We start from the raw sequence: 16,070 nt of genomic DNA, 5'->3' as shown, positions 1-16,070 counted from the left end.
TATTGTGTCTACAATTATAGGTCTTATAATAAGTTAACATTTATTTGTAGGGAAATAAAACCATCGAAATTATTCATGCGATTTATGGATGCAACGCAGATACTGATATGCAGGAAGAGGTTTGTTTACTGTTATATACGTATACTTGTTAAATATACTAAAAAACCCGCAAAAAGAAATGGACCACTATAACATTACAATGGCCCGCTTTTTTGCGAGTAAGTGTATAACCGATTTCTCTTATGCTAATGTATAATTACCATCCAAATTGTTTCAGATTCAGCAGTTTGGTATTCAAATTTTGCAAAGTCCAGTAACATTTTGCATATTTGGTCTTACTCTAGATAATCGTGTTTTAATCATGGTGTGTATCAAATTATTGCATATAAAACATTGCGTTGTATCATCGTTTATTATATAAAACGACAAAATTTATACCAATAAAAATATGTATACTAAAAAAAATTTACTGTTTCTTTACGTTAAAAGAAAGAAAATTATTTTTATAACTTTATTTTTAATCGTAAATGCATCATACTTATTGTATTTTTTATATTTATATCATTACTTTTTGTATTTATAGATTTTAAAATCTGTAACGATCTATGTGGTTATTATGGTACAAATGAGCATAACATTGGAATCGGACAACGCCGTGCAAGATATGCAATTTTAAAAAATTATAAATATTATTAAATGCAGATTATATAATAGAATATTTTAATTATAAAAGAATTAATACTATACATTTCATCAAATATCGCAGATTGTTATAAAAATAAAAGTTATGTAAATTAGAGTGAAATAGTGTGATGATCTGTAAATTATTTCAGAATTTTTTCTTGTATTTTTTCCAATATACACGATAATTGCTTGTAATTATAACAGATATGCAATATACTATAAAATATACTATGAAATAAAATTATTGCCACGCAGCTCGCTCGACAACTTTGTATTTGAATTAATAACCTCCTTTTTATGTTATTAATAGCAGCTTTTTAATAAACTCCAGAAGTAAATTATTATACTTGATTTATTTTGATTTCAACTTTTGCATCTTTTCATTTTTAAATAAAAGTTCATATAAAAATGCTGTTATTTAATGTTATTTCTTAATTTTCGCAGCATATAAAAACGACAATGATAAAATATCATGGAGCAAATGGTATTACAGGATTATCAGAAATGATATCTGTATCAGTTTTACACTTTTATATTCATCATTGTAATAAATTTAAATCATAGTCATAATGGTCAATCATGACGGAAAATACATCTATACATATCAAAAATGCTATCATATCCGCCTTAAATTATCTCGCTGACTCGTCGACTTAATCTACATGACATGTTCTTATGTGTGCACCGAACAGTATTGATGCTCTCTATGGTATACATAATATGCTCAATGTTTTAATTAGTAATGAATTATGAATTATAACATATAACATAATATATTTAGTAAGAAATAAATTACGAGTAAAGAGAGATTTTTTATGCAATTGTAGTATTTGATTTGTTACAGTTTTCCGAATTTTCTTTAGTTTGCCATTTCATTGATTAACTATTTTCTAGAAACAGGTTTTCTCAAGATAAAACATTCACCCCATGGACATAACGGTTTTTACGTAAAAATTACAACGTTTTTGTAGAAAATGCACATTCTAATCGAATATTTCGTCAATATGTTTTTGAATTTGTTAAGCCACATGTAATGCATAAGTCTATTGGTCTGTCGTCTTGACTTGCATATGTACATTTGTACTTAGCAATAATCTAACGATACGTTATGCATCAGCACAAAGTTAAAGGTGTCCCAGCTCAGACAGCTTTGACGTTGTCATTGTCTTTCCTGAACATTTTCAGAGCCGTTTTTATAAGTCGTTTTTGCAAAAATGCGACCGATGAGGTAATATATCTCATCTATTATTGTGTCTACAATTATAGATTTTACAATTAAGCTAATATTTATTTGTAGGGAAATAAAACCATCGAAATTATTCATGCGATTTATGGATGCAACGCAGATACTGATATGCAGGAAGAGGTTTGTTTACTGTTATATACGTATACTTGTTAAATATACTAAAAAACCCGCAAAAAGAAATGGACCACTATAACATTACAATGGCCCGCTTTTTTGCGAGTAAGTGTATAACCGATTTCTCTTATGCTAATGTATAATTACCATCCAAATTGTTTCAGATTCAGCAGTTTGGTATTCAAATTTTGCAAAGTCCAGTAACATTTTGCATATTTGGTCTTACTCTAGATAATCGTGTTTTAATCATGGTGTGTATCAAATTATTGCATATAAAACATTGCGTTGTATCATCGTTTATTATATAAAACGACAAAATTTATACAAATAAAAATATGTATACTAAAAAAAATTTACTGTTTCTTTACGTTAAAAGAAAGAAAATTATTTTTATAACTTTATTTTTAATCGTAAATGCATCATACTTATTGTATTTTTTATATTTATATCATTACTTTTTGTATTTATAGATTTTAAAATCTGTAACGATCTATGTGGTTATTATGGTACAAATGAGCATAACATTGGAATCGGACAACGCCGTGCAAGATATGCAATTTTAAAAAATTATAAATATTATTAAATGCAGATTATATAATAGAATATTTTAATTATAAAAGAATTAATACTATACATTTCATCAAATATCGCAGATTGTTATAAAAATAAAAGTTATGTAAATTAGAGTGAAATAGTGTGATGATCTGTAAATTATTTCAGAATTTTTTCTTGTATTTTTTCCAATATACACGATAATTGCTTGTAATTATAACAGATATGCAATATACTATAAAATATACTATGAAATAAAATTATTGCCACGCAGCTCGCTCGACAACTTTGTATTTGAATTAATAACCTCCTTTTTATGTTATTAATAGCAGCTTTTTAATAAACTCCAGAAGTAAATTATTATACTTGATTTATTTTGATTTCAACTTTTGCATCTTTTCATTTTTAAATAAAAGTTCATATAAAAATGCTGTTATTTAATGTTATTTCTTAATTTTCGCAGCATATAAAAACGACAATGATAAAATATCATGGAGCAAATGGTATTACAGGATTATCAGAAATGATATCTGTATCAGTTTTACACTTTTATATTCATCATTGTAATAAATTTAAATCATATTCATAATGGTCAATCATGACGGAAAATACATCTATACATATCAAAAATGCTATCATATCCGCCTTAAATTATCTCGCTGACTCGTCGACTTAATCTACATGACATGTTCTTATGTGTGCACCGAACAGTATTGATGCTCTCTATGGTATACATAATATGCTCAATGTTTTAATTAGTAATGAATTATGAATTATAACATATAACATAATATATTTAGTAAGAAATAAATTACGAGTAAAGAGAGATTTTTTATGCAATTGTAGTATTTGATTTGTTACAGTTTTCCGAATTTTCTTTAGTTTGCCATTTCATTGATTAACTATTTTCTAGAAACAGGTTTTCTCAAGATAAAACATTCACCCCATGGACATAACGGTTTTTACGTAAAAATTACAACGTTTTTGTAGAAAATGCACATTCTAATCGAATATTTCGTCAATATGTTTTTGAATTTGTTAAGCCACATGTAATGCATAAGTCTATTGGTCTGTCGTCTTGACTTGCATATGTACATTTGTACTTAGCAATAATCTAACGATACGTTATGCATCAGCACAAAGTTAAAGGTGTCCCAGCTCAGACAGCTTTGACGTTGTCATTGTCTTTCCTGAACATTTTCAGAGCCGTTTTTATAAGTCGTTTTTGCAAAAATGCGACCGATGAGGTAATATATCTCATCTATTATTGTGTCTACAATTATAGATTTTACAATTAAGCTAATATTTATTGATAGGGAAATAAAACCATCGAAATTATTTATGGATGCGATGCAGATACTGATATGCAGGAGAAGGTTTGTTTATTGTTATTTTGTTAAATATACTCAAAAATCTGCAAAAAAAAATGGGTCACTATAACATTACAGTGGTCCGCTTTTTTACGTGTATAATCGATTACTTTTATGCTAATGTATTATATAATTACCATCCAAAATTGTTTCAGATTCAGCAGTTTGATATTCAAATTTTGCAAAGTCCAGTAACGTTTTCCGCATTTGGTCTTACTCTGGATAATCGTGTTTTATGCATGGTGTGTTTCAAATTATTGCATATGAAATGTTGCTGTTGTATCAGCATTTATTATATAAAACGATAAATTCATATAAATAAAGATATGTATACTAAAAAAAATTCATTGTTCTTTATATATATTAAAGGAAAAAGAGAAATTATTTTTATAATTCTATCTCTGATTACAAACGCACCATGGTTATGTTTTTTTATTTACAGATTTTTAAATCTGTAACGATCTATGTGGTTATTATGGTACAAATGAGTATAACATTGGAATCGGACAACGCCGTGCAAGATATGCAATTTTAAAAAATTTTTAATATTATTAAATGATTATATATTAATTAAAATTTTTAATTATACAAGAATTAATAATACTGTGTACCTAACAAATATCGCAGATTGTCATGGAAATAAAAGCTGCGTAAAATAGAGTGGGGTGAGGTAAATGACAATCTGTAAATTATTTTATTATCTTTTTCCTGAACTTTTTTCGATATGCCCGATAATTGCTTGTAATTATAATAGACATGCAATATACACTAAAAAATAAAATTTTTACAATGCAGCTCGCTCGATAATTTTACTTTTGAAGTAACTTTCTACTGCAATAGTGGCTTAAATAATGTTTTTAACATAAACATTTAAATAAATTATGCTGCATCTCTCGCTGACTGTGGAGGAAAAAACTTTAAGGGATTGCTTTATAGAGGCTAACAACCTGCACGCGTAAATTTTGAGGTCTAAATTTTACTTAAAAAAAAAATTAATTTTTATGTTATAAATAATAGCTCTTGAATGAACTTCAGAAACAAATTATTAAACTTGTTCTATCTTGGTCTTAGCTCTTACATCTTTTTGTCTTCAAATAAAAACTCATAGAAAAATGCCAATGTTATTTTTTAACTTTTGCAATATATGAAGGCGATAATGATAAAATATCATGGAGCAAATAGGATTACAAAACTATCAGAAATGATATTTGTTTCACTCTTTTATATTCATCTCATTGTATCTCTGACTGTCGATACCACAAGTCCTTTACGTGAAGCCGCGAGAAAACGCTTACATCAAATCTGACAATCTGAGCAATGTAATTCTACGTAGTGACGCAATGCATATGACTTTGGTTTTACTTTATCTAATTTGGCATTTGGATAAAGAAGAACGAACTAATTTGTCAGGAATCATCAACTTGAAATTTGCGTTAATTATGTAACTTTTATATTTTATATTGATAAGAATCCGAATTAAAGGGTTGAAACGTGTATTTTATTTGTTTTGTTATATTCACATAAAAAATAAAGAATTTTTGTGCATCCGAATAGCTGATGTAAGCTGTAATGGGCTTTTTTACATTTTTCACTGATAAATTCTTTCAAGTCTTATTATATATATTTCTTTTATATTCATCGTAATAAATTCATTAAATAGTAATCAACCATGATGGAATGTTCGTGGAAAATACGCCTATACACTCAGAAAGGCTATCATGTCCGCCGTGAATTATCTGACTCGTCGATTTAATCTATGTGACATGTTCTTATGCGTGCGCCGGACAATTTTGACGTTCTCTATGGTATACATATTATAGTATGCTCAATTAATAATAAATTATGAATTATAACTGTATTACATATTATATATTCAGTAAAAATTAAATTACGAGTAAAGAAAGACTTTTCATGCAATTGTAGTATTTAATTTGTTGCAGTTTCTCAAATTTTCTTTAGTTTGCCATTTCATTCATTAACTATTTTTTAGAAACAGGTTTTCTCAAGATAATGTAAGAAAATCCCTATATCATGGATATAATAGTCTTTACGCAAAAATTGCCGCGTTCTTATGTGGAAATAGCACGTTTTAGGATATTTTTTAAATCTGTTTTTGGATTGAACCATATATACAAATGTATAGCGATTTATTAACTTCATTGTATATTCCTCATGTATCTGCATACTCAGCAACAATCATGCACTGCAACAATCGCCAGCAATCATCTTTTTCCGGAAACGTGTTGTTGTAGATCCTGGATAGCACCTTATGATATTATTACATTAAGATAATAAAAAATGATCCCTGTGCGCATGATTGCACAACTAATTACTCGTTGGTTCACAAGGGAGAGTTAATTCTTTTTATAGTTACATACATATACTATAGGATCGCTTCAATGGCCATCACTATGATAGGAGGTTTGTTTGCGCATATTCGTTTAGTACACTTGCGTTCCTCATAATAATTGTTTATGAGCTCGTGTATGCTCCTTTATTCATTAAAAGTCGATCATTGATTTGTGAATTGCGGGAAAACGAAAGTTAATAGAGTAAAGAAAGAAAGAAAGAAAAAAAGCGAAGAACAGTGAATAGTATCGTAGTTTAATTTAACATAATCATCAACCATTTTTGCATAGATCGCCAAGTATACATTGCGTGATATTTTCATATACGTAATATTTATACAACACATTGCGTGATATTTTCATATACGTAATATTTATACGTTAATTTTATTTAATTATACATTATTTTAATTACGTAGCAATTAATACACACTGCTGAAATTAACTATTTCCTTGTAATTAATGACGGAAACGAAAACGGCAAGAAATTCTGGGAGAAATATCACTTTGCTTTTAATATCTCAGGTGTTCGAGTAAACAGATTAAAAATAAAGACTTTGTTTAAGTAAATGACAGTCGAGGAATATCGTACGAAAAAAAGGGATCTGACAAGATGAAGCTATTTACGCGTCCAAAATGCTTTTCCGAAGCGATAGCATTGATGACAAGTCTCAACTGTTTATTGGGACTTCGTGCTTTCGAATATCCTCGTGGTTATTCAAGACCTATACTCAGTCTGATCTATCTTTTGTTTATATGTGGTATATATAGCTGTAGCTCACTGTATTTGGAAAGAAAATACAATTCAAATATTGCACTAATGAAGATGGAATATATCCTATACGAAATATCGATGTACGTTACTATTGTGTCTGTGATTCTCAGGATATTACTAGGCTGGTGGCATACGAAAGTGAGCAAAAGATATACTAACATGATGTCTTATGAATGATTGTTATACCGTTTATTTATAAGCTTTATAATATAATTTTACGAAAAATTTATGCATTTGTATAAATTATAATAATATTTTATTGTAAATTGATATGTTCTTTCAGAAATTTAAAGTTTGTTACAAAAAGATCTTCGAGATTGATGAAACATTGCGACAGCTTGGATTGTCGGTGAATTATAACAAGATATATTTTGTGACAAACGGAATTATAATTATGTGGATTACAGTCTTTCTCATTATGAAGATTATAGTTTTTTCTCACTTAAAGAAACGTGTGGACACATTTACTGCAATTCACATTATGTTGATATACATGTATTCGTTAACTGTCAACGGTATTAACGTTTTTGAATTCTACATATTTGTAAAGTATGTAAATTAATTTTAAATAATCCAGTTTATGTACACATATGTTTATTGGATATACTCATTAACGAATCCTTAAGTAAAAATTAATAATCCATGTTTTACTTAACATAACTTATTATACATAACGTTATCGTTAATATTACGTATATATTAATATATATGTTCGTGAATTGGTGATGCCAGAAAGGAACGATTCTACTTGAAAAAATAAATTGAAAGCGTAGAGTATAATTCTTTCATATGAGGTTTTCTTATTGAGAAAATCAATTTTAAATATCCGTCGGATATGTGTGCTCTTAACTATGTATGTCCCGACTTAATGGATCTCACTATAAACTTTTATTTCTGCTCATGTGTTCATTATTGTAATAGTCGAGAATACACTATAAAAGCAGAATATTCATGCACGATAAATTTACTTTTTACTTCATATTTATTGCTTCATAAATTGTTAAAGTACCATTCTGTTGAATATACAATTCTGCTCTTCAAATTTCTATGAATGTTTTCTATCGTGTTCTGATTTATCAATTAAAGCATTGTATATGATGAATCTTTAAAATTGATTTTTCCGAAAAAAAATCTCATTAAAAATTTTATTTTATTTTTTCGTTTATTTTTTGTAAAATCACCCTTTACTAGTTGTACTAGCTTGGTTCACAAACATTTCGTGTATAATTTTCTCTGTAATTGTATTTTATATCATTAGCAAATGAATTTTAATTTATTATATAATTGTAAAAAAATATAACAAAAAAAGACAGAAAGAGAGATAGAAAGAGACAGAAAGAAAAAATACAAGAGTTTTCAAATACACTTAATATGCTATTATAACAATGCAGGTGTATACAAATGAAATTCAAATTAATCAACCAACTCTTGTGCGAGAAATTAATAAATTTATCAACAAAAGAGATAAAATTGGGCACTTTTGAATTAAAAGATTATGCCAAAATTATGAATGTCGAACAAAGGAAGCATATTTCTTTGAAGAACATGATGTTTCAATTACATCGGCGAAAGCAGTCTCAAATGAACGTTTCTGTGTCAGAGGAGAGTCAAAATCGGCTTGCATTTCAAATTGGAACTGAGTTCCTTCCATCTCAGTTCAAAAAACAATTGCAAAGTAAATTCCGAAATCAATCTCGAAGACACAGTGCCACGATGGCAAAATGTCAGGAACGTAAATATCTGTTACAAATAATCAAGTGAGTATAGAGATTATAAAATACATTGTTATGAAATAAATTCTATAAAAAATATATTTGAAGCATAGATTTAAATCAGCTTTACAACATTTTTTTGAAGTAAAAATTGATAATATTTAAAGCCCATCATATTTAAAGTAATATGAATAATATTCAAAGTTAATCATTAAGATATTCAAAATTTACAATATGCTGCATAACGCTTAGAATATTTAATCTTCTTACAAACTCTCCAAATTCAAAACTACAAAAGAATCTAAAAACCCGATGGCGAATGAGAGTCAACGTGATAGTTAGTACACAAAATTCAATCTTAAAACTTTATTCCATGAATCCAAATAATTTTTGTACGTTTCGATCCTCTTTGAAGTCCTCTTCAGCAATACAATAATGCATACAATAATAAACGTTTAAAAATTTGGATTTATATAATAAAGTTTTAAGATTAAACTTTGCGTATTGACAATCACGCTGACTCTCATTTGCCCTGGATTTTTTGGATTCTTTCCTGATTTAAAATATTTAAATGATATTTTTAAGAATATTTTAAGGTTTTTTAGAAACTGTTTTAAGAAACAAAAGAATGTTTTCTTTAAATAAACATATTTCTAATTATCTTTGAATAATTTTAAGACAGATGCATCTGGAGTTGTGTAAAATAACAAAAATGGTATGCATTATCTTCGGAGTACAGATAGCTTGGGAGATAGGAGAAATTATCCTAATTCTCACAGGATCACTTTACTATTTCTACATTCGATACATTACACACCAATTCAAAGTTTTGTTAGAGCAAATAATTTTGATATCGGCATTAAGTTTTATAAGCATTTTGAAAACCATTTATTTGAGTTACGTTTGCAAAAATACAGCTAATGAGGTAATTTATCTCGTCTATCATTATCTAATTATAGATTTTATTAATTAAGTTAACATACTTACAGGCAAACAAAACCATTGAAATCATTCACGCTATTTATGGATGCGACGCAGATACTGAGATGCAGGAAGAAGTTTGTTTGCTATTATATTGTTATATATAATATAATTAATTGCTGTTGATGTATTACATAATTATCGTTTTCACTTGTTTCAGATTCAACAATTTAGTATTCAAATTTTACAAAGTCCGGTGACATTCTTTGTTTTTGGTGTAACTCTGGATAATCGTATCTTAAGCTCGGTTTGTATTAAATTGTTGCATCCGAAAGAGAAAAAGAAAAACGTAGTTACAGAAGTGATTTCTAAACAAGTAACAAAATTTCTATAATTATATTTATACTTCTCTTTACAGATTTTGAAAACTGTATCGACCTACGTAGTTATCATGATACAAATGAGTCATTCGCTAGAATCGAACAATGATGTGCAATTAGGTGTATAATTGTAAAGAATTTTTGTTATTATTAAATGATGATTATCTTTTAGCTTTTAAATTATGGGAGAATTAATAAATATACATGTACATCAAAAAATGTCTCAAAGTGTCATAAAAATAAAAGCTCGTAAAATAAAGTGATAGTGTAGCATTTTATAAAATATTTAATAAATATCTTCCCTTTAAAATACAATTTTATTTATCGTAATTTTATGAATGATACCAGCGTCATATGTCCCTATTTTATGGATAAGGACAAGTCTACAGTACAACCAGTCAGGCTCCGATGAAAAAAGTTTAATGTGCATTTTTGACTTCTTGTACAGGGAATCATCCTCTGTCGATTGTATAGATTTATCTCTATCCTGTAAATATTACAGATAAAACTTTTTACAAATACAAAAAAAATTTGCATATTATTTAATATAACGATATCAAATTTTAAATAATTTTAATTTGATAAATTTGTATAACGAAACAACAATAATCCATTTCTAGATGTTTAACTTTTTCAACTTGGAAAAGTCAACTATGTGGTTGCAAATGTCAACCACAATGGAGAAATTTGTGCTGAACATAAAAACATAACGCGATAGTAGCATACACTTCAAAGAAATGTGTGCATTAGTAATTATATATATAAATATTCTCATCCATTTTCATATTCGCTAAATACTCAATTCCCTTTATGCTACGATATTATTGTACAGTACCCGAGATCTATAGCGGAGTGTATGATTTCTCAAACGTGAAGTTTTTTGCAATATGTACACTAGTTACTTGTAATTGTCATAAAGATATAAAGTATAACTTTTGCGACGATACTAAATACAAAGATGTTCTAGAAATTTACAAAATTATTTTATAAATTAATAATTTACAAAATAATTTTGTCTCTAATATCTATAAAAAATTTATTAAAAATCATTTTATATCAATTCTTTTTTTTACAAATATCAGTTACACAAACTTGCATTTTTAATTTGCATTAATAAGATAGCTCTTAGCTTGATACTTCGCACATATCGATCTTCTTAATGAAGTCTCTTGAGCATTCATCCAATATGAGATCATGGACACCTGATGTATTTGTCGCTTAGTTCGCACAGCCTATCTTGTAATCATTTAAATTTATCATTAACACTATAGTATAATATAATATAGCTATTTCATCAATAATTAAAATTTTATTATGCTTCAGCATTTCACAAATTCACATCAATTAATGAAATTCGCTATTATCTTTAAAAAATTTGTTTAAAACATCTTATAATATGAGACGATATTGTTTTGCAATGTAATTAAAAATAATTAAATTAATACTGAAAAAGTTTTAATCAAGAGATTATATTTCTCTTTCGATTTCTTTGTTGCAGGAAGCTATTTCTAACAAGGACCGGTAAAAATAATAAAACAAGTAGAAAATTCGATATTATGTCATGCTGATCTTATTTCAAAAATTAAAAGTAATTGTAATTTTTTAAAATAAATTTTTGTTCCAATCTGCCTATAATTTGTCCACAAAGACATTATTTAATATTTTGATAATTTAAGCAAGTGAAATATAAAAAATTTGGCAATTCCGCGGCATATTCGTAGTGGAAATGAAAAAATGGCGTGGACGATTATTTACATATATATATGCCAATGCGTTCACATATATCGATATCGATTAGGTATATAAGACGTGCAAATAAATCCTTTGAGACATATAGGCATTATGAGGCACCGCGACCATCATTTACTTGGATCGCCTGTTGATCTCTTCACCGCCGCCACCTGTTCGACTATCTTTAATCGCTCATCTTTATCAGAGGTGATATTTAGTATTACCACTAGTCGCATGTGGAACAGGTGACCTAGCTATGATATTCATTTCTTGATCACGAAGTGCTCATATGTGTAGTCGATAGCAAAGAGCGTTGTTGTTCGTCGTTATCGAGATCTCAGGTCATATCTATGACAGTGTCCCGCGGTCATCCACGAAGATATTCCAGCCAAAGACTATATGAAGATGATTATGCCGATGTTAGTGGTAAATGTCATCGACACGCGAACCTGGAACAGTAAGCGAAGCAGACTGTTAAAATTGCATAGAGAGATTCGGAACCAGTTATCACAGTTTCTGAGTTGTAATTTTTAGAAAAAAGTATAAGATTTTTAAATATTAAAGTATTAAAAGAAATATTACTCCCAAATATATCATCGTCCAAATAAATTATTTTATTTTAAATAAAGCTGCAAAAATGTGACAATTACAAGTATTTCCTTACTATAAGTAAGTAAATTAATTTAACTTAATAACTTTAATCTCGGTTTAATTTATTCTTCATCTTTTTCTAAGAACTAGAAAAAGATGAAGAGTTGGTTGAACCGAGATTAAAATTAAACTGCATTGATAGAAATAAGCATTATTGTAACAACTAATCTCAGCTTATTTTTGTTAAAATATACAGTTTTTAGTAAGAGAGTTTTTAACCACAAATTTAGTTACAATTATGATACAATAATGATTAATTAACTAAATGATGAAGCAAAAATTATCTAACAATAAAATATATCACTTTTTTTACAATTATCAGATAGGAAAATCGCGATTTGCAATGCCAAAAATTTATCAAAGCAGCAAAGAAGGAAATATTTAATTATCAGTTTTATTTTCTTAAAAGTCATTGTAAGTAATATATATAATACGTTTTTAAAAACATTTTAACAATAAATTAATATTATATATTAGTAATTTCCAACAAAAGAAATAGAATATGCTGTGCCATACTGATTGAATTATAAGCTTTTTGACAATTAATCCCGGTTTCCTCTATTGATACTCATTGATTTGTGTAGTGATCTACGCTTTGATGAAGCTATCGATTAAGTACCTGATCACTTGTTATTTGCACAAGACGAACTCATTCAAGGTTCAAAAACTTTTTTAAGTAATCCTCTATACCGATATCTGTCTGACGTTACTCCTCATCCTGTGCCGGCTGGTTGAAAAGAAAGGTAACTTAATTTAAGAGATTGCCGTAGAGACTGACATATCCGCATGCGAGAATTCTGAGATATAAAGTCTAATTAAAAAAAAATTAAATTTTATATGCTATAAATATAAGCTCTTTATTCAACTCTAAAAATAGATTACTAAACATAATTTCGCGCAATCTTTTCTTCAAATCGATAGAGAAATGCGAATGTTATTTTTTAACTTTCGTAGAAAGACGGTAATGATAATGTTGTCCTGATGTTCAAAAAAATCATGAAAGAAATGGAATTATAGAAGAACTATCAGAAATTATATCTGAATCAGTTTTATTCTCTCATATTTATCGTGGTAATATTATTTATTATATCTATAGTGGTCCGTTATGACGAAATGTTCGTGAAAAATGCATATTAGAATTGTTATTATATTCGGAATTTCATATATTATCCCATCGGGTTACTCTATATGAGCATTGTTCTTACTCATTTATTGAATATATAGCATTGACGCTTTCTATGGTATAGTTTGTGCGATGTATATAAATTAGTAATCAATTATAAGTTGTGACTATATTTCACATTGCATATTCGACAAAAAATAAATTACGAACAAAGACAATTCTCACGCTTGTCTTTAATTTATCGCAATTCCCTGATTTCCTTCAGTTTGTCTTTGCATTAGTCAATTTTATTTTTAGGAATTAATCCTCTTAAGTAGGTAATGTGAGAAATTTCCCGTAGGGATCGTAATAGTTTTTATGCAAAAGAGATCATGTTTTTTGAGAGGAAATGTTCTAATCGGATATCTTCAATATTTTTGGATTTTTTAAATTATATGAACGCACAGCGATCTATTGATCTATCGTCTTCGCTGCACATTTTTCGTGCATTTGTATATTAAGAATCATACATGCCAATAATCTTTCGCTAATAGTAATTATTTTTCTTTAGCAATGTATTGTCGCGAATCTTAGATAGCATCTGATGACGTTATTGCATTAAGATAATGGATAAAGAGATCCTTGCGCATACGTGAGTATAAATTATTTATCGCTTCGCGAACAGAAGTACTTCTTATATTATGTAGATATATATATTGTGACTGCTTCAAAGGCCACTTCGAGAGCTCGTTTGCGCACGTTCATTTAGTACACCCGCATTCTTCATAATTCATAATAATCGTTTATGTGCTTCTTCGTTCACCAAAGGTGGATCATTGATTTGCGAACTACAGAGAGACGAGTACAAATGGTAAGCAAGCAAGATAGTGAATTGCGTCCGATCTAAAACGTAATTATAAATTGTTTTCATATCGCTAAGTACAGCACATTGCATGACATTTACCGTGTGTGTAATATTTACATACGTTGTTTAATTATTTATAATAATATGCATTTTATTTACAAAGCAAATGCAATTAATTAACGCATTGGAATTAATTCAGTTCTTTCTAGTAATTGTATTGGTCGTGAAAATTAGTAAGAAATTACAAGGAAAATGTTAATTCTCTTTTGAACATCTTAGATGTTCGATCAATTGGAGATTAAAAAGGAAAACATTTTGTCTAACTAAACGAGAGTCGAGGAATACTTTGTGAAAGAGGGAGAAGTGATGAAGCTATTTGCGCGTCCAAAATGCTTCTCCGAAGCATTAAGATTGGTGACAATACTCAGCTGTTTATTGGGATTTCGTGCTTTTGAGTATCCTCGTGATCATCCGAGACCTATACTCGGCTTCATCTATCTTTTGTTCATGTACGGTATATTTTACAATGGCTCATTCCGCCTACTAGAAAAATTCTATGCAAATAACGTTAAACTGCTGAGGATGGAATACGTTCTGTATCATTTATTAATATACATCATTATTGTATCTGTAATATTTAAAATGTTTCTGGGCTGGTGGCATACAAAGGTGAGCGATTAAAACAGTACATATGATATATAAGTTGCCGTTTATACCACTTACATATTTATGATATAAAAGTTTTATAACATAGTTTTAATATAAAACTATACATCTGTGTGTGTATTAATTGTAATATTGTCTCATTTTAAATTAATATGTATACAGAAATTCAAAGTTTGTTTAAAAAAAATCTTTGAAATCGATAAAACATTGCGACAGCTTGGATTGTCGGTGAACTATGACAGATTATATTTCGTGACGATTGGAATAATAACCGTCTGGATTACAACCGCCTTCAGTATTTCCATTGTGCTTTTTGTTCAACTGCAAATGCGTACAAACATATTTACTTCAATTTATATTATATTGGTACACATATATGGGTTCACTATTATCGGTATTAATACCTTCGAATTCTGCATATTTGTAAAGTACGTAAATTGACTTTAATAATCCAGAAATAATCTAGAAATTTACTTATTTATTAGATATACTCATACCAATTAAAGCAATAATCGCTATTCTTTTGCTTAACATAACTTATTAAAAATTTTTTATTATATATGACGTTGATTTTATAGCTTTGCCATAAGCTTAAAGCATCTCAACAAATTGACGTAAACATATATATTATAATACATATATTATAAACATATATATATATATAATAAAAAATAGATTTAAAAATAGTTTTATTGAAAGTAATATTCATTTTTATAATAATTGTAATACTTTCTTAATCCTTTGCTTTGATATTTACTTTTTTTATCGCTTTTTCTATAAAATGCAATAGATTAAGGGTGTTTTGTACTTATGGACAATGTTGTATATTAGTACAATTTTCTTTGTAATTTTGTTTTGAGTCAGCAATCATGGATTTTAATTTACTATTTGCGGAGATAAAAAATACGAGAGAGAGAGAGAGAGAGAGAGAGAGAGAGAGAGAGAGAGAGAGA

Source organism: Trachymyrmex septentrionalis, unplaced genomic scaffold, assembly GCF_001594115.1.
Source record: "Trachymyrmex septentrionalis isolate Tsep2-gDNA-1 unplaced genomic scaffold, Tsep1.0 scaffold14, whole genome shotgun sequence".
NCBI lineage: Eukaryota > Metazoa > Arthropoda > Insecta > Hymenoptera > Formicidae > Trachymyrmex > Trachymyrmex septentrionalis.
The sequence above is the reverse complement of the archived record's forward strand: the minus strand, read 5'-3'. Positions refer to the sequence as shown.